Source organism: Lissotriton vulgaris, chromosome 11 (genome assembly GCF_964263255.1).
Source record: "Lissotriton vulgaris chromosome 11, aLisVul1.2, whole genome shotgun sequence".
NCBI lineage: Eukaryota > Metazoa > Chordata > Amphibia > Caudata > Salamandridae > Lissotriton > Lissotriton vulgaris.
In genome coordinates, this window is record NC_141699.1 from 835,999,554 (window position 1) to 836,026,704 (window position 27,151).

General features: G+C 48.1%; 1 protein-coding gene across 3 annotated transcripts in view; it reads left to right on the plus strand.

Moving 5' to 3' along the window:
- PAK2 (p21 (RAC1) activated kinase 2) overlaps positions 1-27,151 on the plus strand; it is a 1,025,622-nt gene that overhangs the window by 175,936 nt on the left and 822,535 nt on the right. Inside the window, exon 1 of one of the 3 annotated variants that reach the window (XM_086943968.1) lies at positions 3,414-3,757. The exons of the other annotated variants lie outside the window; for them this stretch is intronic. The gene's annotated coding sequence lies outside the window, so the exon portion shown is untranslated. Of the gene's footprint in view, positions 1-3,413; positions 3,758-27,151 lie in introns of those variants that run through there. 3 annotated transcript variants of the gene reach the window in all.

Genomic DNA, 27,151 nt, shown 5'->3' on the forward strand with positions numbered 1-27,151 from the left:
CGTTCTGAAAGTTTTTTCTGGCCTCTGTTCCCTGTGTGTGGCTGTCTGTGTGTGTGGCTGTCTGTGTGTGGCTGCACAAAGCTCTCTATCTGCATCTTACTCCTGGTGTGCCCACTGCCTTTGTCTTACTCCTTCCATGAAGCTCTCTAGTCTGCTTCTTACTCCTGTTCCCTGCTCGTCATCCCAGTTTTTCTGTGCCTCTGTTCCCCCGGTTTTTCTCTGACTCTGTTCCCCCGGTTTTTCTGTGCCTCTGTTCCATGCTTGTCATCCCGGTTTTTCTGTGCCTCTGTGTGCATGGCTCTGTCTGTGTGTGCAAAAAAAGGGGGAGATTCCTTTCTGTGGTTTTTAAATATAGTTATGTATGAATGTAACTAGTGAAGCAAGACACCTGTCTAGAAAACTCAAATATCCTCAGTAACACATATATCAACAGACCATAGATTATATCAAGATATCACATTTATTAAAAAGTTTCTTATATCAAATAATTAGACATGAACATTTTCTTTTCATAAAATTACATACATATTGTATTTCTTACACAGAGGTACAGTAAAAAAGCATATGAAAACAGTATAAACAATTTAAAAAGCCAGTGTTGTCGACGCGTTTCGGTGCTTAGGTCGACAACACTGGCCTTTTAAACTTTTTCTTTTTCTTTTTAATAAATGTGATATCTTGATATAATCTATGGTCTGTTGATATATGTGTTACTGAGGATATTTGAGTTTTCTAGACAGGTGTCTTGCTTCACTAGTTACATTCATACATAACTACATTTAAAAACCACAGAAAGGAATCTCCCCCTTTTTTTGCTATATCATTTCCCAGTCCTTTCTGGGTTCATCAGGGAAAACTCTCTCTTTTTTCCGACTCTGTCTGTGTGTGTGCATGGCTCTGTCTGTGTGTGTGCGTGGCTCTGTCTGTGTGTGTGCGTGGCTCTGTCTGTGTGTGTGCGTGGCTCTGTCTGTGTGTGTGTGCGTGGGTCTGTCTGTGTGTGTGTGCGTGGCTCTGTCTGTGTGTGAGCGTGACTTTGTCTGTGTGTGTGCGTGGCTCTGTCTATGTGTGTGCGTGGCTCTGTGTGTGTGCGTGGCTCTGTCTGTGTGTGTGCGTGGCTCTGTCTGTGTGCGTGGCTCTGTGTGTGTGCGTGGCCTGTCTGTGTGTTTGCGTGGCTCTGTCTGTGTGTGCGTGGCTCTGTCTGTGTGTGTGCGTGGCTGTGTGTGTGTGTGAGTGGCTCTGTGTGTGTGCGTGGCTCTGTGTGTGTGTGTGTGTGGCTCTGTGTGTGTGTGTGTGGCTCTGTCTGTGTATGTGCATGGCTCTGTCTGTGTGTGTGCGTGGCTCTGTCTGTGTGTGTGCGTGGCTCTGTCTGTGTGTGCGTGGCTCTGTGTGTGTGTGTGGCTGTGTGTGTGTGCATGGCTGTCTGTGTGTGTGCGTGGCTTTCTGTGTGTGTGTGCCTGGCTTTCTGTCTGTGTGTGCGTGGCTCTCTGTCTGTGTGTGTGCATGGCTCTCTGTCTGTGTGTGCGTGGTTCTCTGTGTGTGTGTGCATGGCTTTCTGTCTGTGTGTGCGTGGCTCTCTGTCTATGTGTGTGTGTGCGTGGCTCTGACTGTGTGTGTGCATGGCTCTGTGTGTGTGCGTGGCTCTGTGTGTGTGTGTGTGCGTGGCTCTCTGTCTATGTGTGTGTGCGTGGCTCTCTGTCTGTGTGTGTGTGCGTGGCTCTCTATCTGTGTGTGTGTGCGTGGGTCTCTGTCTGTGTGTGTGTGTGCGTGGCTCTCTGTCTGTGTGTGTGTGTGGCTTTCTGTCTGTGTGTGTGTGGCTCTCTGTGTGTGTGTGTGTGTGTGCGTGGCTCTCTGTGTGTGTGTGCGTGGCTCTGTGTGTGTGTGGCTCTCTCTGTGTGTGTGCGTGGCTCTGTGTGTGTGTGTGTGTGTGTGTGTGTGGCTCTGTATGTGTGTGTGTGTGGCTCTGTGTGTGTGTGTGTGTGTGGCTCTCTGTGTGTGCATGGCTCTGTGTGTGCATGGCTCTGTCTGTGTGTGTGCGTGGCTCTGTGTGTGTGCGTGGCTCTGTCTGTGTGTGTGCGTGGCTCTGTCTGTGTGTGCGTGGCTCTGTCTGTGTGTGCGTGGCTCTGTCTGTGTGTGCGTGGCTCTCTGTCTGTGTGTGTGAGTGGCTCTCTGTCTGTGTGTGTGCGTGGCTCTCTGTCTGCGTGTGTGCGTGGTGTGTGCGTGGCTCTGTGTGTGTGCGTGGCTCTGTCTGTGTGTGCGTGGCTCTGTCTGTGTGTGCGTGGCTCTCTGTCTGTGTGTGTGAGTGGCTCTCTGTCTGTGTGTGTGCGTGGCTCTCTGTCTGCGTGTGTGCGTGGCTCTCTGTCTGCGTGTGTGTGTGGCTCTCTGTGTGTGTGCGTGGCTGTCTGTGTGTGTGCGTGGCTCTGTCTGTGTGGCCTTGGCTCTGTCTGTGTGTGCATGGCTCTGTCTGTCTGTGCGTGGCTCTGTCTGTCTGTGTGTGCGTGGCTCTGTGTGTGTGCATAGCTCTCTGTGCTTGCATGGCTCTGTCTGTGTGTGTGCATGGCTCTGCCTGTGTGTGCATGGCTCTGTGTGTGTGCATGGCTCTGTGTCTGTCTGTGTGTGCGTAGCTCTGTGTGTGTGCATAGCTCTCTGTGCGTGCATGGCTCTGTCTGTGTGTGTGCATGGCTCTGTCTGTGTGTGTGCATGGCTCTGCCTGTGTGTGCATGGCTCTGTGTGTGTGCATGGCTCTGTGTGTGTGTGTGTGTGTGTGCGTGGCTGTGTGTGTGTGTGCATGGCTCTCTGTCTGTGTGTGTGTGTGTGCGTGGCTTTCTGTGTGTGTGTGCGTGGCTCTCTGTGTGTGTGTGCGTGGCTCTCTGTCTGTGTGTGCGCGGCTCTGTCTGTGTCTGTGTGTGCGCGGCTATGTCTGTCTGTGTGTGTGTGCGCGACTCTGTCTGTGTGTATGTGGCTCTGTGTCCGCGAATACTCTCTACTACTCTCTAATGCTCACATATTGCCATTGTAAATGACAATACCATTTATTTATGTTTTTTTTTAAATGAAAAAAATGTCATGAGCAATGCCAACAGCTCTACCTTTAATAATGCCAAGACCATTGCATTGTAAATGCTTGTTCTGATAAGGGGGAAGGTGATGTAATAGATTGTCATGTTATAAATTGCTCGTGATTATTATTCTATGTGACCCTTTAAGACATGTGTTCCTTTGAATGTATGTGACTGCAGTTACTGAGTGAACTCCGGTCTGAGAGGACACGTTATTCGTGGGTGAACTTCTTTGGATTAAACTTCTTCTTTCAATCAAGAAGACTGTGGACAATATCAATTACTACAGACCGCCATCTTGAAATGTGCGGCTAGAGCTTTGAGGCAGAATAGTCCCTTTTCAATCTTTACACATGTAGGTAGACGCCTTCTCTGCGCATGCGCCTCCTGCTGCTGTCTAATACGCGCGTGCACGGGATTGTCTCTGTCGCTTGCCTGTGCTGCCCCTCCCATATCTCCACTTGTGCTGCCCCTGAGCGTACTGCGCGTCCCTGTTCTGCCATTTAGCGCGCCCCCGCCCTCTCATGCTCGTTGGGATGTGGCCGTAGTGGTTCCGCTTTCCCCCCCTTTGGCTCCGCCATTGCAGCACCCGTTCTGCGTGTGCGCGAGAAAGCGAATAGGCGACGTAAGGCTCAACCCGTGACTTGGAGGAGACCCCGGGAGCGAGTCAAACAACTTCACCTGCTGGGAGAGAACTGGTGGTAAGATCCGTTAGCGAAGCTGACGAGTGAAAACTCATCCGTATTATTACCCTCATCTCTTTGAATCCCCCCCAAAATATCAGTACTGGAACACCCACATTGCTATGTGACCAACGCATTTCCCAAAACTTTGCTCCACTATTACTCATTGACAGCTCTATTTAAGCCTGTCCGACATCATCAAGATTCTTAAAGCATCCACCCTCAAATACTTCATCTGTTAAGTTCTTAGTTATCTGATTTCACCAGTCTCTCGCCTGGGTTTCTCCTTCCCATCAACAACGCTATCCAACGAAGTGCACCTCCTGTCCATAGGCTAGACTTGTTAACCCAAATATATATTAATTTGCAGACAAACTATGTTGGTAGATGTTAACTTCCTAGGTTTGAGCTGAACACTTGAATATTCTTTTTTGCTTCCGGTTTCCTGTATCTTGCATACGTTGTTTGAAGCGGTGCGGTTTGGAATGTGTAGAGCGTGCTGCAGCAGGGTGGGAGTTTTTTGCAGAAATGTTACCAAGGTATTCAAGGTGTTTTTGTAGCTCCGAAAATTAAAGAGAGAGCGTGCATCAAGGCCTGTTCTTTCATGTTTTCACTTGTTACCTCTGCCTCTAGGCGGTTGAGGATACACATTTTTCTAATTTCCATCCCTCAGGGCAAAGAAAATATGTCAAAGTATACAACCTGTTTGTACACGCTCACGCTGAGTAATCCATCTTCTGGGTTGGAGAAACAGCTCCCTGTCCAACACACACTGATCACTACTTGACATAAATTATTTATTTAGGGTTTCCGAATATGTATTCTTAAAGTCGATTTCTTAAAGTCTTATTTTGGCTATTACGATACCTATCTATTTGATTTAGATGAATAACAATATTGTTGACGATAATTCATTGGTAGGTCGCTTTATCGACCAATTATTTACCGAGCTGCTAGTAGCACAATATGTCTTATGGCACCCAAGCATGACTTGCTAGATTGGAATTTCATCTGTAATTATTGAAAGAATCAATACATTTTTCTTCAGTCTTTGGAGACCTTTATATGAATATTATGGGGACCTTTATTGCATTTCCTAACACTAAACTGCACTTGTGATTGCCAGAAGCCACTCGTCTCTTGCTGCTAGACCTCATTTGACACTTTAAGAATCACCTTCTCTCGCAATTTCTTCATGCTAAAAGTAGTTAATGGGTAATAGTAGCATTGGTTAGTGAGCAGGTCTCTGTTTCAAACTGAGAACTCACATAGCTTTCTTTGTGTGTAGCGCAGTAGTCTTTTGAGTACTTTGTACTTGTAGACCGCATCGTTAAAGTGGCTGTGTCAAATGAGAAATGAGCGGAAGCACACTGTCAAATCGTCCAAGCAAGATTTACTATCATTATTCGTTATTTTCATAGCAATAAAATCCTAAAGGTACACTAATACTGTGAAACAAACAACTACTCTCAAATTAAAACAGAAATGTTTTAATGCTATCCTGAAATGAATAAAATGTTATACTTGAGAGTAGGTACTTTGCCTTAATTGCCTATATTTTGGTTAAAACAAGTTTAACATTTATTACAGGTGCATCTAAATGGAAATTCACAACCAGCAACTTGGCTGTGTTTTAGAGCATTTGGTCACTTTTATGCCCATCTAAGATGATCGCCTCTTGCTGTGAATTAGTTGCTTAGAGAAGCCTACGCTGTGAATTAGTTGCTTAGAGAAGCCTACGTGACCTGTTTTAAATAGTTAAATACAGTTGTTTCCAAGAGAGTTGGAACCAGGGATGACTAGACTAGGAGGTGACAAAGTATGCAGATTTTCCTCTCTTAGATGAATGAATTCGGATTTCTAAAGCGCGGGTAGCTGCCCTGAGGCGTCCAAGCGCTGAGCATATCTCTGAGGTTTGAGTTAGGAGGGAGGCAGATTCAGTACCATGGTTATGTGGTGAACAGGAGCGTTTTCAGCTGTTTGCGAAAGGAGAGAATGTCGGGGTTTGATCTGAGATGCTGGGGTAAGGCATTCCACTTTTTAGCCACATTGAAGGAGAATGAACGGCCTCCGGATCTTGATTTCTTTATTTGCGGTACAATGGCTAAATTTGCGGAAGTGGAACGCAGCTGTCTAGTGGGTAGGTAGGGTGTGATGAGAGGGAGATTGATGGTCGGGCCTCGCGACCAGAAAGTCTGGTGTGCGATGCAGAGTGATTTGAAGTCTACTCTTTCCTTTACGGGGAGCCAGTGCAGTTTCCTCAGTCCGGGTTTTACTGAGGATCTGCGAGGGATTTGTAGAAGAGTTCTGGCTGCGCAGTTCTGTATTAATTGTAGTTTGCGCAAGGTGAAGTCGGGAGCTCCGAGATATAATGCGTTTCCATAGTCCAGCCGCGATTGGATCAGGCCCAGGACTACGGTTTTTCTTGCTTCAAAGGGGAGTAGAGGCAAGATCTTCCTGATGACTCTCAGGATACCAAAGCAGGTGGCAGAGAGTTTTGTAGCCTGTTGGTCAAAGGACAGGGACCTGTCGAGCCGGACACCAAGGCTCTTAATGGCGTCTTTGGGTGCTGGGGCCGGGCCTAAGCTGGTGGGCCAGAGATTGTCTATGGTCGATGGTAGAGTGTGACCCAGGAGCATGAGCTCTGTCTTGTCTCCATTAAGTTTGAGACAAGACTTGGTCATCCAGCTTTTGACCGTCTCCAGGCAACCTGCGAGATCTAGACCACCAGCTGGGTATCGTCCGCGTAGGTAACGATCTTAATACCGAACGGACGGACGATCTCAGCCAGTGGCCTCATGTAGACGTTAAATAACGTCGGGCTCAATGAAGATCCCTGTGGGACTCCACACCCCAGAGGCTTGCTGGAGGAAGTGACATTGCCCTCATACACCTGGAAGGATCTTTCACTCAGGTAGGACTTGAGCCACTCCAGAGCTCTGTCAGATATTCCGGTGTCCAGGAGACGCTGCAGGAGGATACCGTGGTTAACGGTATCAAATGCGGCGCTCAGATCGAGGAGGATGATTGCCACCGATCCTCCCCGATCTAAGATTCTCCTGGACTCCTCTGTGACTGCCAGCAGTGCCGTCTCGGTCCCATGCTTGGGGCGGAAGCCAGTCTGGGATGGATCGAGAAGTTGGTATTGTTCGAGAAAAGTTGTTATTATGCTGTTTATCTGTTTCTCCAGGATTTTGGCTGCCCAAGGCAGCAAGGAGATCGGGCGGTAGTTGTTGAGGTTCTTTGTGCCAAGATTTGGTTTTTTAATCAGGGCCCTCACCATAGCCTGCTTCCACGCTGCTGGTACTATGCTGGTGGTGATCGAGGTGTTGAGTAGTTCAAGCAGTGTGGGAAGGATGGTTTGAATAGCCGAGACTAGAACATATGGGGGCGCTGGGTCTCTAGGGGAGCCCGACTTCACCTGGTGCATGAGGGAAGTGAGGTGGTCTGCCTGCAACTGGGGGAATTCTGCCAACACCGGAAGGTGATTTGGTGAGTGGGTTTGAGGGGGAAAAAGGGCTGCTTTAATTAGAGCAGTCTGTTCTGTGGAAGGGAAGGATGAGTAGATAAGGTTGATTTTCTGAGAGAAGAAATTAGCCAGGTCTTCACAGCGGAGCTGTGGGTTCTCCGTGATAGCCGGAGGTGTGGGGAGGGTGATGAGGCTTTTTACTATTTTGTATATTTCTTTTGAGCTGGAGCTGGCCTCTGCGATCTGGTTAGAGTAGTATGAGGATTGCGCACTTTTTATGTCTTTTTTTGTATGACCTAATGGCGTCTCTGTAGATAGTTTTATCTGTTTCCACGTAACCTAGTCGCCATTTACGTTCCAGTCTCTTACAACAACGCTTTTTCTCCCTTAGTTCAGTGGAGTACCAGGGAGCTGAGGTTCTGGATCTTTTGAAAACTGTTTTCTTCAGGGGGAGCGTGGCGTTTAGGGAGCTCCGAATCCATTCATTGAATGTTTCATTGGCCTGTGAGGGAGTCTGACCAATTAAGGGAATGGATTTTTGTAATTCCTGGGTCCACTGGGCCAGCGGTATTTTAGACCAATTTCGAGTCTCTTGGACAATGGGTGTAGGGGGTATAGATTTCTCTGTTGTCCAGAGCAACGGGACTAAGGCATGGTCTGTCCAGGGAAGTGCTATAGGGGGACAAACCTTCAAATGTGTACAGTTGCTGAAAACTGGATCCAGCAAGTGGCCTTTCGTATGCGTAGGAGATGAGACCAGCTGGAGCAGCTGCAAAGCAGATAGGTCCCTGCTTAGTTTGTTGGCGATGGAGTTATTGGGGTCGTCAAAGTGTATATTGAGATCACCCAATAACGTGTAGTTGGAAGGTGATAGGGCCAACTCGGCAGCTAGCGGTGGCAAGGTTTCATAAAACTGTTTGGGAGTGCCTGGTGGGCGGTATATAAGAGTTCCGGAGAAACTCAAATTAGGAGAGAAATCCAAGGTGAAGGACATACTTTCACATTCCGGAAAGGGGTTGGGGGTGCAGCGACAGGTGAAACAGTTTTTAAAAATGATGGCTAGTCCGCCCCCTCTGTCATGTTCCCGGTCCAGTCTTACAATTTGATATTCCTGCCCCAGGATTTGAACCAACTCGGGGTCAGAGTGAGGGGTTAGCCAAGTCTCCGTTAGAAAGAGGGCGTCTGGTTTTTCCTCTTCAATTAGCAAGGAAATCTCTGTGCAGTGTCTAGGAAGAGACCTGCAGTTCAGCAGGAATAGTCGAAAGAATTGTTGGTTTGAAGTGGGGGGTTTAGGTTTGAGGTGAGTTTTGCAAACATTGCATTGGGAAGGTAGGTCGAGTGGGCCATATTTATGAACACAGGACAGGATTCCCTGAGAGTTGATGGTTCGGAGTTCCTCGGAGGTATAATGCCGAGTTTGCGTGACGAGAGAAGTAGGGGTTGTGGCCCCTGGTCCCGGCCCGTCGCGGACGGGCGCAGACGGGCTTGCCTTAGGCGCGCCTTCGGCGCGCAAACGGCGTGCCCGCTGCGCTCGTCCGCTGCGCTTCCTAGGGTGACACATTTTTATATGATCAGGGTATGACGCTAGGGGCGTGGCCTGAGAAGGGGGTGTGGCCAGCAAACTCGCCGGTAATGTCGGCGTGGTGCTTGTTTCCTCGGCGTGGGTCCGCTGCGCGCTGGCAGGGAGGTGTGCACAGGTGAGAAATAAAATCACAGCAAGTTTTACTGCTGCTGCTGATTACTGTGAAATAGGGAGTGTGTGAAAAATGACCATGACTCATAGTGGGGAAATTTGTAGAAAAAATGCAATCTGACACTTGTACCTGGAAAACAATGCAGGGCAAGACAATAACAGTTTCTGCTGAATGTAAAGTTTCAAGGTGAGGTGTAAAAATCAGTAGAGAATAACAAGTTGACGCAGAATTGGGTGAGTGATGCAATACAAATAGTTAATGGTAATTTGTTAACCTCTCACTCAGCGTGCACTGCAAAAATGGTCGCCTAGTGATGCACTGGTGTTGGTACAAGATGCAGCACTCGTGGCCTGCTATTGAAGGAGGATAACGGCGGCAAAAAAACAAGAGGAAAATTACTTCACCTAATCATAATTGTTCCGAGTAATTGTCTTATATGAAGTGGAGTGGAAGGGCTGAAAGTCACTGCATGGCTTGAGTAAGGAGCAGGAGCCGAAACAGTTTAGAGTTTCCCTCTCCTTGAGTGGTAGGTTTGTGGTGGTTTGGGGAAAAAGCTGACTAATGACAAGTAGATCGATTAACATTGGTGGTATGAACAAACCTTAATTCTTTCAGAAGACCTTTACGCCCATAGAGGTAAAGGGGGAGTGAGCGTAACTACTTTTTTCCGGCAGGTAGCATACTCCGAAAGCAGCAGTTAAAGGTAACGGACAGTCTCACTTTGTGCCTTTCGGTAAAACTTATCGAAAATGGACCTAAATGCGGTTAATATCTTTAATTCCACTCCCTTAACATAGATGGGCTACTATTTTAATTTCTTAACTGTACTAATAGCTGGTAGTGCAAAACAGCCTCTGCTTAATTTTGCACTTTACAAATATATAATAAAATTGATTTTTCACTTTGTCTCACAGCTTGCCTTCAAAACTGACACAATCACGTTATCAGTCTCTCTCTTGGCAGCAGCTGTGAGCATACTTTATTATTCATTTTAGGTCGAGCATGATCGACCTGTTGTATCCTCTTTTAGGGGCTCTGGAAAACACACCAATTGCCATTGTTTGTTATGTGTGTCATTTACAAATGCTGGCCTGTTATTGGTGCATTTGTTTAAATATCCCTCCTTTGTGGGCTTAGCTCCCTCGCTGGGGATTTCATTCAGAGAAGGTTATGTTTGGCCATCACACTGTTCAGTGTGTGATGGCCCTTCCTCCCATCTCCTGTATGGGCATTGCAGTTCTATACACCGGTTGGTTCCCTCCCACCTTGCCACTCCGAGCTGCACCGTCTTTGTAAGTACTCCTCACAGGTTTTTATTTTTTGGGGGCTGCCTTTCAGCGAGACTTGATAAGTGTTTTTCTCTAATTATTTACTGTGTGCTTAATGTTTCCGGACTTGTTTAGTTGAGGCATGCCGTTTTAACATTTTATTACAGGGCTAGCAACCCGGACAGCGGCTGCACCAGCCTGTCGGAAGGTCCGCCAACTCCAGCTTCTGGTATGCCCCTTCACGGCATGGCTCTCCTTAGCACTCCAGCCAAGTGGCATCACTGCCAGGCCCAGAGCTGTGACAAGGTGTACGACAAGTCTTTGCACCTTAAGGGCATATGCAGACAAACACATTTTTAGGTCTCGCGACCTATCAATGCGCGCAAGCGCATTGAGCGGAGCGAGAATTCATGTCGGCAAAATACAAGTCAAACCAAGGGCTTTCAGCCGCGTTTTTATTTAAGTTCATGTGAATCACGTGATTAAACAAGCACGCGCATTCACGGCCGCACAGCACATCAAAGGGCTTCGCCCAGCGTGCGCTCTGCAGCTTCTCCTCCCCTAATTATTCATGGCCGGCCACAGGCTGGCCGTACTTTCAGTTTCCCGGCCTCTCCTCCCCTAATTATTCATGGCCGGCCTTACATTCAGTTTCCCCGTGTTACCTAACTAGTCTGCTCAGTCATTCAAACGGAATGTGTTTCCGAGCCAACATAAGTGCTGTTTCCACACGCCGAACTCTTAGTCTTCAAATATACGCACAATTTATCTTCTACATCTTGAGCTGTAGACAGCAGATTTATACAAAATTAAAGCTTCTAGCGAGAATTCTCATTAGAAGTACATCTGTTATGACAGCATAAACAACACACTTCAGCCCAATGCAGTAACTATCGAGTGAAAACGTATTTGGCTCCTGACGACCATCTCAAGTGAATTATCAGAACAGACCACTGCTGTTCTTCAATCTCCTCGCTCAATCTCTCTCCCTCCCCAGCCAGCTTCCCCCAGGCCCCTGCTGCTTCACACCCTCATTGCAGCTCGGCCCCCTCCCATGCCCGCCGTGTCGCATTTCTCCTCCCTCCTCCCCCCTCCCCTTCTCTGCCTTCCCTCCGTCTTGTTCACATTGCAGCTTAATTCATATGGGAAACGAAAAATAAAGCGACCATTACCAAATAACATTAAGTCATGAGAACTGCATTAGCCCAACAATACAGTTTTTATTAAATACACCAATTGCCAAGAAGCGAATCATCGAACGAACCAGTGAAACATTTATCAGCCGGATGGGTTGCCACAGTAGGAATGTAAAAATATGAGGGCCAATGTTAACTGCTGCATGATGTAGTGTAGCCCTCATGTTCCACATAGCACTTGGCAAGCACGGCGCTTCACGTGCTTGTAGTTACGGCTCATTTCATGGAAACAGAACCTAAGACCACAGGGCCTGAATTATTGATGGTTTACCTCAGCCGTGTACCTGAATCATGAAGCTTTACAGTTATCTGCCAGTCATGACGTCAAACGGAATTATTCAAAATAGCCTGCAGTTCCAACTCTTCTCGTGCGCAGACGGCTGTTTAGCCTCTGCAAAGGATTGCTGTGTCTAGAAAGCTTGTGTTTGCTGTGTCTAGAAAGCTTGTGTTTCCGAGCCAACATAAGTGCTGTTTCCACACTCCGAACTCTTAGTCTTCAAATATACGCACAATTTATCTTCTACATCTTGAGCTGTAGACAGCTGATTTATACAAAATTAAAGCTTCTAGCGAGAATTCCCATTAGAAGTACATCTGTTATGACAGCATAAACAACACACTTCAGCCCAATGCAGTAACTATTGAGTGAAAACTTATTTGGCTCATGACGACCATTGCAAGTGAATTATCAGCACAGACCACTGCTGTTCTTCAATCTCCTCGCTCAATCTCTCTCTCTAAATCCATTCACCCTCTCTTATTTTCCCTCTCTCTACCTCCCTCTCTTCCGACTAGAAGCACCCCTGCCTTGCCAATATGTCTTGCAGTAGGAAAGTTGGAGCTATTACAATTGCAAATAACAATGCCTTTTATTTTTGTTTTCTTTTTTAAAAATTAAAGGGCTTTGTCATTTACAAAACCAACAGCTCCAACTTTCCTACTGCGAGACCTATTGGCAACGCCAGTGCTTGTTATTCTTGTTATGTTCTTTGTTTTATCTGCACATGATATGGAAAATGTCCTGTGCGCGATGTTTTACTTTTAATTTTGGTGTCATGCTACGCTTTAACTGTAGCTATGGCGCCACACCTTTCGCCACGCTTGATGTTTAACTTTCATTCTTGTTTTGTCTGCACTAGATATGGAAAATATCCTGTGCATGATGTTTTACTTTAATTCTCGAGTCACTCGTGCTTTATTTGTAAGAATGGAGGTCGTGGATTTAGCCATGCTTTATATTTAACTTTCATTAGACGCGGTGTCGGTTTTATAGTGTTTGTGTGTTTTTTTTTTTTTTTAATTTAGTTTTTTTACGTTAGGGCAGCCCTCTACGCCTGCACCCCTGCAGCACACACTGCACTACCTAAACTCCGTTGCAGCCAGTGCGCCTGCAACTAGCTAGCTGCCCAACACCTGCCTTCGCCACTTTCAGGCTTGCAGCCCAGCAAACGGTTTCTCCAAACACGCTTTCTATTTGACATTAAATCATCTGTTCAAAAGGTTAGTCAGGCTATTTCGGGCTGGTTGTGTTAAATAAGCCTGCTGTTCTCCCAATTGTAAATCTGACCATGACTATTTTTGACCGCCTTGCATATCTCAGTGTGCAGTAATAAGAGTTGGGACGTGCTTTGAATTTGGGGACCTGCTACGTTTTACCCTCTCAAGTGAGAGCAGAGATAAGCAGATGTGTCATCGCATGCTCTCGACAACATCTTGCACAATTCTGTCCAGAGTTTTGTTTTAACGTGGTCGTTTACGTTGCAGCCTTCCAAACCATGTCGTTTTTATTTAAACTACTTACTAAAATACTGATCTAGCTTTACTTGTTTTAATAGTATGTTATGCATTGATTAGGTAAGATATTCTCAAATAGCACATAGTAAGAATTTTCAATTAATAAATGTGTAATTGCTTTTTTTTTTTAAACCAGCACTATAAATAACGCTACCCTGTGAATCTATATATATCTGATGCGATAAATGAAAATTAAGAATGGTGACCCGAAAGTAGCAAACGTCGATTTTGGTGCTTGCAGGCAATACACTCTTAAAGTCCAAGTATCTAAAGGACATTTTTCATCCGTTACATTTCTGCAGGCTTGACCTGCCTTAATTTGTCAGGTGAAAAACCAAAGATTGAACTTTACGGACAAACGCATAATTAGGACAAATGTGCAAACGGAGGTGTGCTCTCTGGCCTGTCCCTTCAATTAATAAAAAAAAAATCCCCCTGCTTTCCTGTTATTTTTTTGAGGCACAACTTATAAACAGCTCAGACAGACACACGCATGGCAGTGGGAATCCTCAATGCACCTGACATTTCAGTTATCTGCATCCTTGAATTTGTTGAGTACTCAACAATTTGACAGCGTTTGAGAAGAGTGATTGCATTTCTGCACTTTCATAAGTGCCGCAGGTTTAGTTCAAATAAGCTATCTTATCACCCGTGTGGGAAGTCAGCTTCAGGAATTAAGAAAAAACATCAAGTGGTAACTTCAGAATAAATCTGTACAGTTGCGTGGTAGACTAAATAAACTATGTCAAGGAGCCTATGATTTTGACTTTTGCATAAAAAAGAACATTCGGAGGGCGTGGCTTAGGCGGTGATGCAGTGAGACGTGTCCCGGAGGAGCTCCGGTGATCCGCCGCCTTTAGGAGCTATTATAGCGGAGCTGGGGTGCTATAAAGCGGCTCCGGGGGTGAAGGTCGACCACTGAGACTTGGGGCACCAGTGGGGAGCAGCGGATTGCTTGGCGGCGCAATTATGGGCTGGCAACGGCCGCGAGCGAGAATTCTGGGAGCTGCGCACGCCATTTTGTGAAGCCAGATGGAGGAGCCGGATCCGCAGCCCTGCGGGCTGCTTGGGTTCCCCGCCTGTCGAGATTGCTGTCCCCCCTGCGAGTCCGGTGCAGGCTGTGGGGTTCGGACTGGCAGTGGTGCACTAAGGGACTGCAGCGGCGGAGCTTGGACGGGAGCTAGCTGCAGCAGAGGACGATGGAGGGGTGCGGTGAGAGGCAGCGGTGCGGCCTGGTGAGGCCTTTTCCGTAGAGTACGCTGCGATGAGACGGCGGCTGCCCCTGCGGCGGGTGCTGTCTGGGGCGGCACGGGAGCTGGTGCACGGGCCTGCCTTGGTCCGCGGCTACCCGGAGGGGTGGTGTGCTAGCTGGGGACAGAAGACTGTAAGGCAAGAGCTGTTCCTCTGTGCGACCCCGGGTGGAGATCCTTCTCCCCTGCTACCAGAGTGACTCATCTGGGCCCTGACACACGGGGGCCAGCGGTGCCTTAAGGAGGCGAGAGTGGAAGAAATGAGGCCCGCGTGCGCCCAGGGGGAAGCTGAGGAGGACCGACGGACGGCGCACAGCAGTTGCTTTTGTGGGGCCTGCGCCGGGGTGGCCAGAGGCATTGCGGACTGGCGGGGCTTCCCAGGCGGGCCCCTCTGGTTGAGTTACGGGAGGCAGACTCCGAGAGAGGACCTGCAGACACGGTGGGTCACCGAGGCCTATTGAAGGCGCGGCGGGGGACTGGGGACCATAGTTGGGAGCGCTGGCCCGGGCGGCACTGGGGGGCCCTGGACATTGCGTGCTGCTGCCCCCCGGGGTCCTACTCTCCGCTCTACCCCCCCCACCCCCCCCCCCGATCCGCCATTTGGACATCGGATCCACGTGAAGGGGGCGCCCAACTCAGGGTGGCAGTGCCGCCATCTTGATTCTGAGCGGCGGGTAGCCCCGGGGACTCAGGCGGGCCGGCTCTGTCGAGGCGGAGGTCTGCTGCTCTCGTCGGATTGAGCGGCCTGGGATCTCTCCTTGGTGGGGTTGCCGAGGCCCGCTGTCAGCAAAGAGCAGCTGGACTCGTTCGGGCCTTGAAGTAAGTGGCAGGCCCCCGAAGGACCTGCAGGTGAGCGCCACCATTTTGAGACCCAGATTTGACGTTCTGTTTTCCCCCGGAGACAAGTGTTGCAGCTGGGGCCCCCTTCCTCCGCCTGTGCTGCTACCTAGGTGCTTGAAAGGAGTCTGGAGGTGGTCTGGTGCTGTGGTGGCGCTGAGAGGGCCTTCGCCCTATGGTGTGAGATCAAGTGGAGGCTGCCTTTGAGACTGGTGAGCTGGGGGCGTTGTGGATGCGGCCAGGATCGGACAGCAAGGAGTGACGTGAACCGGCACACCCCCTCTATTAGGACCCCCTGATGAGTGGTCCCTGCACATTGGTCTGCCTCTGTTGCGGTGCATGGGGGACTGGTGTTATCTGTGTCTCGTGCAGTCGCTAGGGGGCTAGCCCGGTCCTGGTGAGGCGCCTCACTCTGCCCGGGTTAGGGGAGGAGGCACCCAGGGCGAAGCTCCCAAGGTGGGGGGGGGAGCTGTTGTGGAGCTGGTGGATGGCGCGACCCCTGGACTAACTTGCGCAAACTCCTTGTACATACTGAATTCCTTGATTGCTTACTGCAGGGGAGGTCCATGTTGTTTGGTGGGGAGGGCTGGACCTCTGCAAAGCAGCTCCCTGAATTTGCTGGCCCGGGAGGGGGGGGTGGACCCTGGGGTTAACAGCGTCCTTCTTGTGGTCCCGTCTCTGGGGAGGTGGGGTGGATAGGGGCCTCTATGGAGGTGGTACTTGAGTCCTGGGGGTCTGGGGGCTGAGGGGGGGGCCACTGCGCATCTGGTCCGCTAGTTGCTTCCTTGAACATTGCTAGACAGGACTTGCGGTGTCGGGGGCTGGACGGGGGACCCTCTCTGGCACACAACTCCTGGCAGATACAGAGTGCACTGCTTGGCTGCCGGCCCGCCGCTGCGGAACTGGCGATGACATGTTCCAAACGGGATAAAGCCGACCAGGTGACGACCCCCAGGGACAACTCTGTTGTGGCAATGTGGGGTAAAGCAGGAACGTCGATGCCCGCTGCGGGGCCACCGCAAGCCGCTGGGTACTCTCTTCCAGTAACCCAGGCATTTATGACCTCCTTCATGTCCGAACTTAAGATGGAAATTGGCTACCTGCGATCTGAGGTGCACTCCTGCGTGCGGGAACTTCGGAAGGACGTCACTGACCTGGGGAATCGGGTAGATGGGCTAGAGAAAACGGTGGACGCCCGCACGGAGGATCAGGAGCAACTGTGGCAGCGCCAGGCAGCGTTGGAAGAGCAAAACATAGGGCTACAAGCCAAACAGGAGGACTTGAAGAACCGGAGCCGCCGGAACAACCCCCGTATCCGGGGGGTTCCTATTGGGGCAGAAGGGAAGGACATTATGACTTATGTGGCACAACTCCTCCACGAGGTCTGGGGGGAGGAGGACGCTTCCCCGGTGGCTTTGGACCGGGCCCACCGAGTCTCCGGGCCCGCGGGGAGACCGGGACTTCTCCCAGACATTTTGACACTGGTGCATTTTTTTACAGAGAAAGAGGCTATATTAAAGGCGGCAAGAGACAAGCCAGATCTCATATACGAGGGGCACAAGATACAGATTTTTCAAGACATGGCGCCCAACACCTTGCGCAGACGTCGAGCCTTCAAGCCAGTGACGGAGAAGCTGCGGGCCCTAGGCATCTCTTATCAATGGGGCCACTCCTTCGCCCTCATCTTCCAGTGGGAAACCAAGCGAAGAGTAATGTCCTATCGAGAGCCGGCGCAGCTGCTTCGATTACCGGAGTCGCCTCCGACCAGCCCTTCTCGACAGTGGCGGCAGGAGTGGGTCCCAGTCAAACAGTCTTGGATTACTGTCCAGCGTCACCGCCGTTCCCCCTCCCCTTGATGAGCGATCTGCCTCGCAGGCCAAACAAGACATCGTAGCGCACATTCGGTCCCTCGAAGAGGACCTGGAAGACCCACCTTCACGCCCTTCTACTCCATGACCAATTGACCAGCGATTTGCTATGTCTTGAGAACTGCACCTCTGCTGATACTGTTCCTTCCTCCCTTGGTCTGTTGTATGTAGTGAATCCATAACCTGCATCCCAGTTCCCGGCCAACGGGGTAGGGACACCGGGATCCTACCGCTGATCGCCCTTGAGAACAACTACAGGCCTCCCCCCGGTTGTTCCTGAGGTAGTGACATCCCTGAGTGCATCTGAACCCTTGGGTATAGGATGTCTTGTGACTGGGACAGTACAGTGTTGCCCCGTTGGCCTTTGTTGACATCCGTTGCTGTGTGGCCCGGTTTGCCGCCTTTGGGATTCTTGATCTTTTCTTCCTCTTCTAGTTCTCTACATGTCTTTTTCTCCTCCTCTCTCTTCTCCTTTCTGTGTGCGATGGGTGGGGGATCCAGTGGCTGCGGCCTTCTGTATGGGCTGGGGTGGAGGGGCCCCTCTATGTGTTTGTCTCTGCAGTGGCAATGGGGGGGGGGCGTAGGTGGGCCCCGCTTGGCACGCAGCATGACTGCGACCTTGCCTAGTCCCTTAAAGATTTTAACCCTCAATGTCAAGGGCCTGAACTCCCCCAATAAACGGAGGCAAACGTGGCGCTACCTCCTCCAGCAGAATCCCAACATCATTATCCTGCAGGAAACCCACCTGCGGATGTGAAGCGCATGGCACACCCTAAATATCCTCTTCAATTTTGGGCTGCAGCATATACTAAAACGGATGTGGCGATACTGTGCAGGACTGGCTTCAGGCGGGGGGACACTAAGCCTTTTAGGAGTGGGGATAGGCGTTTCCTTAAAGTTACTGTGGAGATTAGAAGCCGCCGGTTTACTCTGTGTAATGTTTATGCGCCCAACCAGATGCAGGATGGATACCTCCAGACACTTTTGCAGGAACACGTTCCATATGGCGACCCATCACTGATACCGGGAGGGGATTTCATCTTAGTTTTGGGACCCAGAAACTGATCGTAGCGGCACCTCGTTCAGCGGAACTTGGGCCATGTCCTCTGCGTTGGGTACATAGATTGAAGAGCTGGGGCTGCTGAATGCGTGGCGTTGCCACTCCCCGGGGCTGAGTGACTACTCGTTCTACTCTCATGCCCACCGTTCGTACTCTCGCATAGATTATTTATTTACCTCGCAAGCCCTGGTGCGGGACATGCTTGGAGCTTCCATGTCGGATATCTCTCTGTCTGATCATGCCCATGTTGAGCTGCTCCTGCAGGACCCAGCCGCTTGCCCTGCCCGGGAGGCACGGTGGTGCTTGCTGCCGAGAATTCTCTGGGATGCCGCCGACGTTGAAAGCATCCGGGCCACCATTGACTCTTACTTTGCTAGTAATGACCTTCCGGAGACACCCTTCCCCGTGGTGTGGACGCATTTAATGCCACAATCCGGGGCCACATCACCTCTCTCTCGATTGTGCGGAGGTACGAGGCTTGTAAGTTGGAGGATAGTTTGATGAAGGACATAAAGCGGGCCGAGCTAAAGGACCGGGAGCATTCTTCTATGGAGTCAAGGCGGCGGCTCGCCAACCTGAGGGGGCAGCTCAAGCTATTGCGTACTAATAAGGCAGCATACGCAATACAGGAACCCAATGTGAAGGGTTCAGAGACCTGGTTGGTGTTTTCTGGTTACTGCTTACTAAGTCAGTGTGTACCAAGAGTGTGAGAAAGAAAAATTTCTTTCTAGAGTCCCCTCACTCACAGCAGTACGAGTAAAATACAAACCGTATGTATATGAAACACGCATGTTTTATTATTAACAGCGTATAGCATAAATAACTAGCATTTATTTTAAAACACCTATTCATTAGAATATAGGAGTGGAAATACAGGGCTGGACCCTGTATGGTCCTGATGAAAAGCCTGGGGGAGCTTGAAACATGTCGACCATAACACTGATCTAGCTCAATCTTAAAGTTGGAATACAGTGTTACCCCTTTTTAATTTATACCACACTAGGAGCAAAATAAATTGAGGCCCACTAGCACGGTATTTTTAATTACACACCCACTCCACCATCACCACACTTACACCACACATAGTCATCTCACAAAACAAGTGCTCCTGCGTAGTCGTCTTGTCGCAGCACGCCCCTTTTCGCAGAGAACTGGGATGGCCCCAATGATGAAGCATGTCACCGTGGGGCAACCCCGGTGAGTGAGGGGACTCTAGAAAGAAATTTTTCTTTCTCACACTCTTGGTACACACTGACTTAGTAAGCAGTAACCAGAAAACACCAACCAGGTCTCTGAACCCTTCACATTGGGTTCCTGTATTGCGTATACTAACTGGAGGCCGACCTGGTCTGGTTTAACCTCCCTCTCCCTCCATTTTTTGTTCTTACTAATAAGGCAGAACACTCTTTGCTGGCGTTGAAGCAGCGACATTTCGAGGGAAGAGATAAGGTGGGCCGGTTGCTGGTGGGAAAACTGAGAGCGGGTGCGGCCAAAGCCCACATAGCCAATATCCAGCTGCAGAATGGGAGCAGGGTCATCTCGGGGAGAGATAAATAGTTTCGGAACTACTAAACCACCCTGTACAAGGAGGAGACTCCGCCCCCAGACGTGGTGGCAGATGTCCTGAATAGTTACGCGGGGACGCCACTACACCCACTTTGTGCGGAGACTCTGGAGGACCCTGTCATCGAGGGGAAGATAACGGCAGCCATGAGGGGACCTCCCTTTGGGGAAGACACCTGGGCCGGATGGTCTACCCCTGTCCTTCTACTGCATGTTCCAATCGCAGCTTCGACCTTACCTTCTGCGACTGTTTAATTCTTTTACAGATGCGGAGGGGCCGTCCTCTGACATGGGCATGGCGGAGATAGCGTTGATACCGAAGCCTGGGAAGGATCCCACGCTCTGTGCATATTACCGCCCCATAGCTCTACTAAATACTGGTCTAAAAATGTATACCAACCTACTTGCAAAATGCCTGGATCCCTATATGCCGGGGCTCGTGGACCCGGATCAGGTCGGCTTCATCCGAAATCGGCAGGCAGCGGCTAATGTGCGGAAGCTTGCGCATCTTGTGGGGAAAGCGCATCACTTGAAGCTCCCGGCCTGCCTTGTATCACTAGACGCGGAGAAGGAGTTTGACCGGGTGGACTGGACCTGTCTTCGGGCGGTCCTGCAGAAGTTTGGGCTAGGTCCAAAGATGATCACGAGGATCATGGCCCCATATTTAGGGCCGCAGGCCAGGATTCGGGTCAATGGTCATCTTACGTCGCCATTCTTTATCCATAGGGGTACAAGGCAGGGGTGCCCTCTTTCACCCCTGCTGTTTGCCCTTGTAGTGGAACCCCTAGCAGAGATGATTCGTCGGGCACCTGATATTCATGGTATCCCCCTTGGCGGCCGGGAAAACAAGGTGGCGCTGTTTGCGGACGATATTATCCTCACCCTCGCGCGCCCCTGGGAGTCCCTCCCGGCTTTGCACGCGGTACTGTGCCTTTTCGAGAGTGCCTCAGGTCTCAAGATCAATCACGACAAGTCTTGGGCCCTCAATCTTAGCATTCCGAGGGAGGAGATACCCCCCCCCCCCCCCCCCCCCCCCCCCCCCCCCTTGAAGGACCTGGTACCCTATCAGTGGGCCGCTCAGCACATTCGCTATTTAGGCCTTCTGATGACCCCCTCTTTGGAAACATGGACATCGTTGAACTGGCGGGAATGCCGGAGAGCGGTCCTTGAAGACCTGCGGAGGTGGAGACCTCTGGGGCTATCGTGGTTGAGCAGACTCAATGCCATCAAGATGTTGATTCTCCCTAAAATTTTGTATCTGTACCAATGTCTCCCCACTCCTATTCCGCTCCACTCTATACGAGGCCTGCAGCGTGAGCTCACGTCCTTTATCTGGGGCGGGAAGCGGCCTCGATTCTCCCAAAAGCTCCTCATGACACCCCGGGATAAGGGGGGGGGGGAATTAGCCTGCCCTGATCTAGTGGATTATTACTGGGCCTCGCACCTTCGCTTTGTGGTGGAGTGGGGGGTGTGGGAGAATGAGAAGGGATGGCTGCATATGACCGAACGGTGACAGGGCGAACCATCTGGGATCTTGCATGGCTGCATCGGACGTTAAGCTCTAGGAGCGCCTATATAGCGGTGCACACAAGAACAGTCTTAGAGATATGGGACAACATAGCTGTGTCCAGAGGCCTTACAACGTTTCCCTCTCCGCACACCCCGATGGAGGGGAATCCGCTTTTCCCGCCGGCTCATCGAACCTGTGCCTTTGACAAATGGATGCAGGGGGACTGCAGGGTGATCTGTGATTTTTATGAGGGGGGCTCACTTAAGACCTTTGACCAATGTAGGGAGAAGTTTCACGTCCCATCGGAAGCGAGTATGCAGTATGCTCAGCTGCTGCATTGGGTGTCCGAGGGGGAAATGTACCAGGCGGCCACCCGCGACTTTACCCCCTTCAAGAGGTTGGCGCGTTCTCTTGGGGGATCAAAACGGCTAACTTCTCAGATCTATCCGATTTTACAACACCCGTCGACTCTGCCCTCTCATCCATACCAGCACCAATGGCAGCTGGCGTCCGGCACGGACATTGAGCCTTCACAGTGGTGTAGACTATTGCGGGACATCCCCAAGGTATACCGGAGCATCCTGCAGCTGGAGAATGCCCATAAACTCTTGACTCAATGGTATTATACACCTCAGCGACTTCACAAGATGTTCCCTGCATCCTCTCCCCAGTGATGGAGGTGTCGATCCGCATCTGGGGATTTTATTCATATCTGGTGGGCGTGCCCAATGTTGACCCTATTTTGGAAAGAGGTCCTTAGCCACATCAAGGGGGTACTGGGGTTTCCACTGCCTGAAGCCACGAGCACAATCCTACTAGGCATCAAACCTGCCAGCCTGAAGGCGCTCACCTGAAGTGATTGGATCCTAGCGCTAAGCAGCTTATAGCCCTGTACTGGAAGGGAAATGAAGACCCCCCCCCTCTGAAACAAAAAAGAACATTCATAAAAAGTGAGTCTTGCATTCCATTGCCACGGTCCATAGACTGTGTGGTGCTTATGCCCTTTGGAGATGGAGACCTTGAGGTCTGCTTGGGTTTGAACAGAGAGCAGAGTACTGTTACTTCTTGTATAGTGGTCAGGAAAATACAAATAAGAAACGGGGGAATTGAAGATTGGACTGAAAAAAGAAGAGGGAAAACCTGAAGAGTAACTTGCTCCATCTAGGCTCCCAGGTTTTGGACCAACATCCCTATCATCATCAGAACTGTTCCAATCCTGCTACAGCACAGAAATGATCTGAAAATCTACCTCTTCAGTAAATCTAGGTTCTGCTACCCTCGAACATTCTGCTTGACTGAAAACTCCTGAATCTTAGCTCAGGACTCCCACCCTTACTCAAAACTCCATTGCACTGCAGCTAGCTTTGCGCTTTTTATATACCTATGCATGCATGCATGCATGCATACACAAATGCAAAACTAGAGAAATGAAAAAGATACACTTCTAACTGAAAGGTATTTATCTGAATTTTATTCACTCACATGAAGCAAGTGGCATGGGCCATTGGTCGCTAAATTCAGATATGGCTTTAACAACCACTCCCTTTAATTTTAGGGCATTATTATCATATTCGTTTAACCAATCCTTCAATATTTGTCATTTTGCACACAGCTCGATTGAAGACACACTGTTTCGCTTCCCTGCTTCCCCGTAGAGCCGCTACTAGCCTCCAGCTGTAGAAAACATGCTGCATGGCTAAATACTTTAAGGCCCCAAAGGTGAGACCGGTTGGATTGCAAATGCTTTTTTAAAAATGGGATCAGAGGATGCAGGGTGGACAGGGAGGCAGCCGATTTCTACATACTACTACGTAACAGGCGCCCCCACTGCAAGGTAGAGTATAATTTTTCAGATACTATCAGATTGTGGTTTGAGCCTTTGTCAGGAGGATAACATTTCTCATTCCTTCTTCAGTATTATTGTTGGGTACACATACACAAAGGCCGTAACTTCAAGTGAATGCTGGGGGGTTTACATCAACCAGTTAAGCTAACTAATAGAGCATCCACCTTCTTGTTAATATTTTGGTCAATAAACTCATAAGTGCACTGGGCAAGGACTTCTTTTGTATTCCAAATGAAAACGGCCTCAGTGAAAAAGATATCCGGAGATTTCACATTGGTAAAACAACCTTGATAAAAGATTATGTCCGTAGGCGGAACATGTGCATGGTGAAAAAACATTTTAGGAAAAGTTCTGAAGTGCTCGTAACTAGAAAATGCATTTTACCCATTTTGTTTTTAGGATTCGCCTGCACAGCGCTTCTAATTTGTTGTTTTTAATATAAATCTTAAAAGGTGCTCCCATCCCACCCCGTAGCTTTCCTGCCGTTTTTGCTGGTTCCTGCGCTTGCCTTTTTATTGGCTGTAGCGTATTTTCCTGCATTTAGCAATGCTTGTTCGTGGTCTGCTTCTCTTATGTTTTTCCCGCAGCCGAAATACTGCTAACATCCACTTGGGTGGAACTATTTTTTTATAAAGTTCTGCCTCTTCCTGCTTTTTTCCTCTTGTGTGATACTTTAAATTAGCAGATTTAAGTAATGCAATTCATATATTAAATTGAGCACTTTATAACTCGTAGATATTAAGTGCTTTTCCCAGAACCCCAGGATGTTGAACTGGGATCCCCAGCTCCCGATTCAGCAGCTCTGGCCACTGCACAACACCCTTTCCTCTATAGTGATACTTCTCAGGGGGCACCTTTCTTCATCCCAATGTATTTTTTTGGTAACGTTTTGTCTTTTTGTGCTTTTTTGGCATGTGTGATACTTGAGATTACATTAGCAGATTTACATCACATAGACAAAACCAATGCATTACCAATGCTGGTTATGTTTTGCCTTGTTTTTCTGGGAAACTATATGTCCTGAATAGCTTATAAAGTTCAATAAGTGGATAGATAATGACATTTCCCCCATAGCCATAAATATACACATGTTTTTCATGCTTTGCTGTTGCTTGAAGGGTTGGATGGGCTGTGCATCAAGTCTTTGGCATATCATGGAAGGTTACATTGTTCAAATACTGTTCCTGTTAGGCATTAGTGATTGCTTCAAGCAGCTCTATTTACCATGTATTTCTCTTTCACACTCTTCACTCTTTAGCCTGTACCACTGCCCTTCTTGCTTCCAGTCACTTCATTTTCTGTCTCCCACTTCTGACTACCAACACACTCTAACCATGTCATTTGGCTTGAACTCATTCCTGGCTCTTTAAATAGGAGGCTACTCCAGAGAACCAGATCTGCATGACACAAACACAGTGGAGAAAGCAGCCAAAGTGATGATGTGTGTAGATTTTAAATAGATATTTTTGTATAAGTGATAAACCAATCAATTAATATTATGGTGGATTTCTTCTGGAACACCCAGAAGTTGTTAACCATAACCAAAACGTAGAGATCAGTATAGCCGTCCGTTGACTATTATTTAGGACATATAAAGCATGCAGAAATCATTAGACGAGTAAAAGTGAATACACACATGTATATGTTGAAGCAACATCCTATATGGTCTAGGATGCTGAAAAGCACAGTTGAGATTTTTGATCTTTATTTCCACTTTACAAAGGAGGCATTTAAGGGTACCTCCTTTGTGCAATATTCTCTGACATCCTTTGATTGATAGGACATTAGTGTATGTCTGTGGGGTCTCTAGTAATGCCTTGACATGTTGTAGCCAGCTTATCCTAGGACTTGTCTGATTGAAATGTTCAGTTATAGTTGCCTTAAATCCTGCAGAAAGGACTAGTGTGTCACTCTGTTAATGGCCTGCGGTACTGCAGCCTGTTGTAGAAAGGTCTTGCGTGTGATTTCAGAAATAACTGGTAATGGGCTAAAGTATTGCAGCATGCATACACAGAAAGCAGGCTTTCAAAATTCTAGGAGCCTTCAATGCGACATTGTATCATGGTTGTGTGTTTTCTGTTTTTTAAATCTCATGTAATTGGTAGGTGGATAGTACGAAACAGTAACAGTTGAACTGGATATTTTAGAATGAACAAACCGTGCCAAAGTTACTAGATCTGGCTTTAGTTTTCAAGCCAGACCTATGAACGTGGGCAATACTTGCTCTAAAAAGTGATAACTATTTGCTTTGGCAAAGCTGTTTTATTACTTATAATTGTAAAATCACATAGTCTGTAAACAATTTTAGTGTACCCGAACATTTAGCAAAAGAAAATCATTCTCTGAGATAAGGTAACACCCTAACTGCCTAAGCTGACCCAATGCACTCCATGGCATAATTGTTTACATGTCAATATGTCAAAATTGATAACTTTGAATGCCTATAAATACATTTTTAAACTTTTTTTTAAACTGTAAATCTTTCAACATTATTCGCCTGCCTTTTTTTTTTTAAAGGTGCATTTACAAAGCAAAATTTAGTACACACCGAATTTACTTGCATAAAAGCCTTATCAAATGTGTCACATCTTCCTGTCCATGCTACTTCAAGCTTTTCCCTGCGTCATGCTCTTCACCTTCTTTGTCCAAACTTCAGAAGTACATGGATACGTTCATCATAATAGTCCCTGCCACATGACCCTGTACATCTGTGGTAGAAACCGGAGAAAGTCTTCTGCTAGAACATCTATAAATGTATAAGCTGTGCTTAATCTTTTTTTGAATAAGCTGTGCTTAATCTTTTTTTTATTTTTTTATTTTTTTCCCTTCTCTCAAAGCGTTTTTTAGGTGTTAAACAGAATTGGTAACGGCTAACAAGAGCGCACAGCACAAAGTCAAGGTGAATGTAACAGATCAGAATACAATATCAAGATGGTGCTCAGGAAGAGGTGGGAGACTGGTTACCACAGTCTCCAAGGCAAACCTAGGTCCAAACAATTATTGTAGTCCTCCGAGCACTCAATGTTATCAAAAAAGAAAGTCTTTAAGTAGTTTTCATTCTTTTAATGTCCATTCTCCATCCAAATCAAATTCCAAGTTTCCATCAAACGATTACGTGCAGCCAACGCGCGTTTCGTCAAGTCCGTGTAGGACAATTTGACTTCCTCAGGGCTAGCTAGTGGTAATTGTCTACCCTAGGATCATCCAAACGAAAATCATAAGAAGAACTGGTCAATTCCTTTCTCTACAGGTTCTTGATCATGTAGTTGTGGGATTATTATATATGTATTTCCAACAAATATGTTCCTGTCCCAGGTTCTCACTTATAATCCAAGTCCCAGTATAGTATTCCAATCAGTTCCTTATATTCCCATATCTGTATTCAATCGTTTACTATATTGTATCTTCCAATATCCTCCGTATTAAGTGAAACAGCGACACGAGTCAGTGTCGTTTAGTAAGTAATGTTGCTTTCCCGATCCGGCGTTCAGCAGGTGCATTTACAAAGCAAAATTTAGTACACACCGAATTTACTTGCATAAAAGCCTTATCAAATGTGTCACATCTTCCTGTCCATGCTACTTCAAGCTTTTCCCTGCGTCATGCTCTTCACCTTCTTTGTCCAAACTTCAGAAGTACATGGATACGTTCATCATAATAGTCCCTGCCACATGACCCTGTACATCTGTGGTAGAAACCGGAGAAAGTCTTCTGCTAGAACATCTATAAATGTATAAGCTGTGCTTAATCTTTTTTTGAATAAGCTGTGCTTAATCTTTTTTTTTTTTTTTTCCCCTTCTCTCAAAGCGTTTTTTAGGTGTTGTTGGCTAATAGCTTTTTCCTTTTGTAGTTTTTAGGTCGAGCTGGAGATGCATCCGAAGGATGCATGTCCATGCTCGATACCTATTGTCAGCCATCATTTGGGAATGGGGGACAGGAGGGTGGCACGAGCTTCTCCGAGCTTCTCTGAGGGATTTGGCTGCGTGCATGCACTTTTGTTGCAATCTTTGTAGAGCTGTTGTGTGGGCGTTCTTTCAGTTTCGTTTTTTTTTTTTTT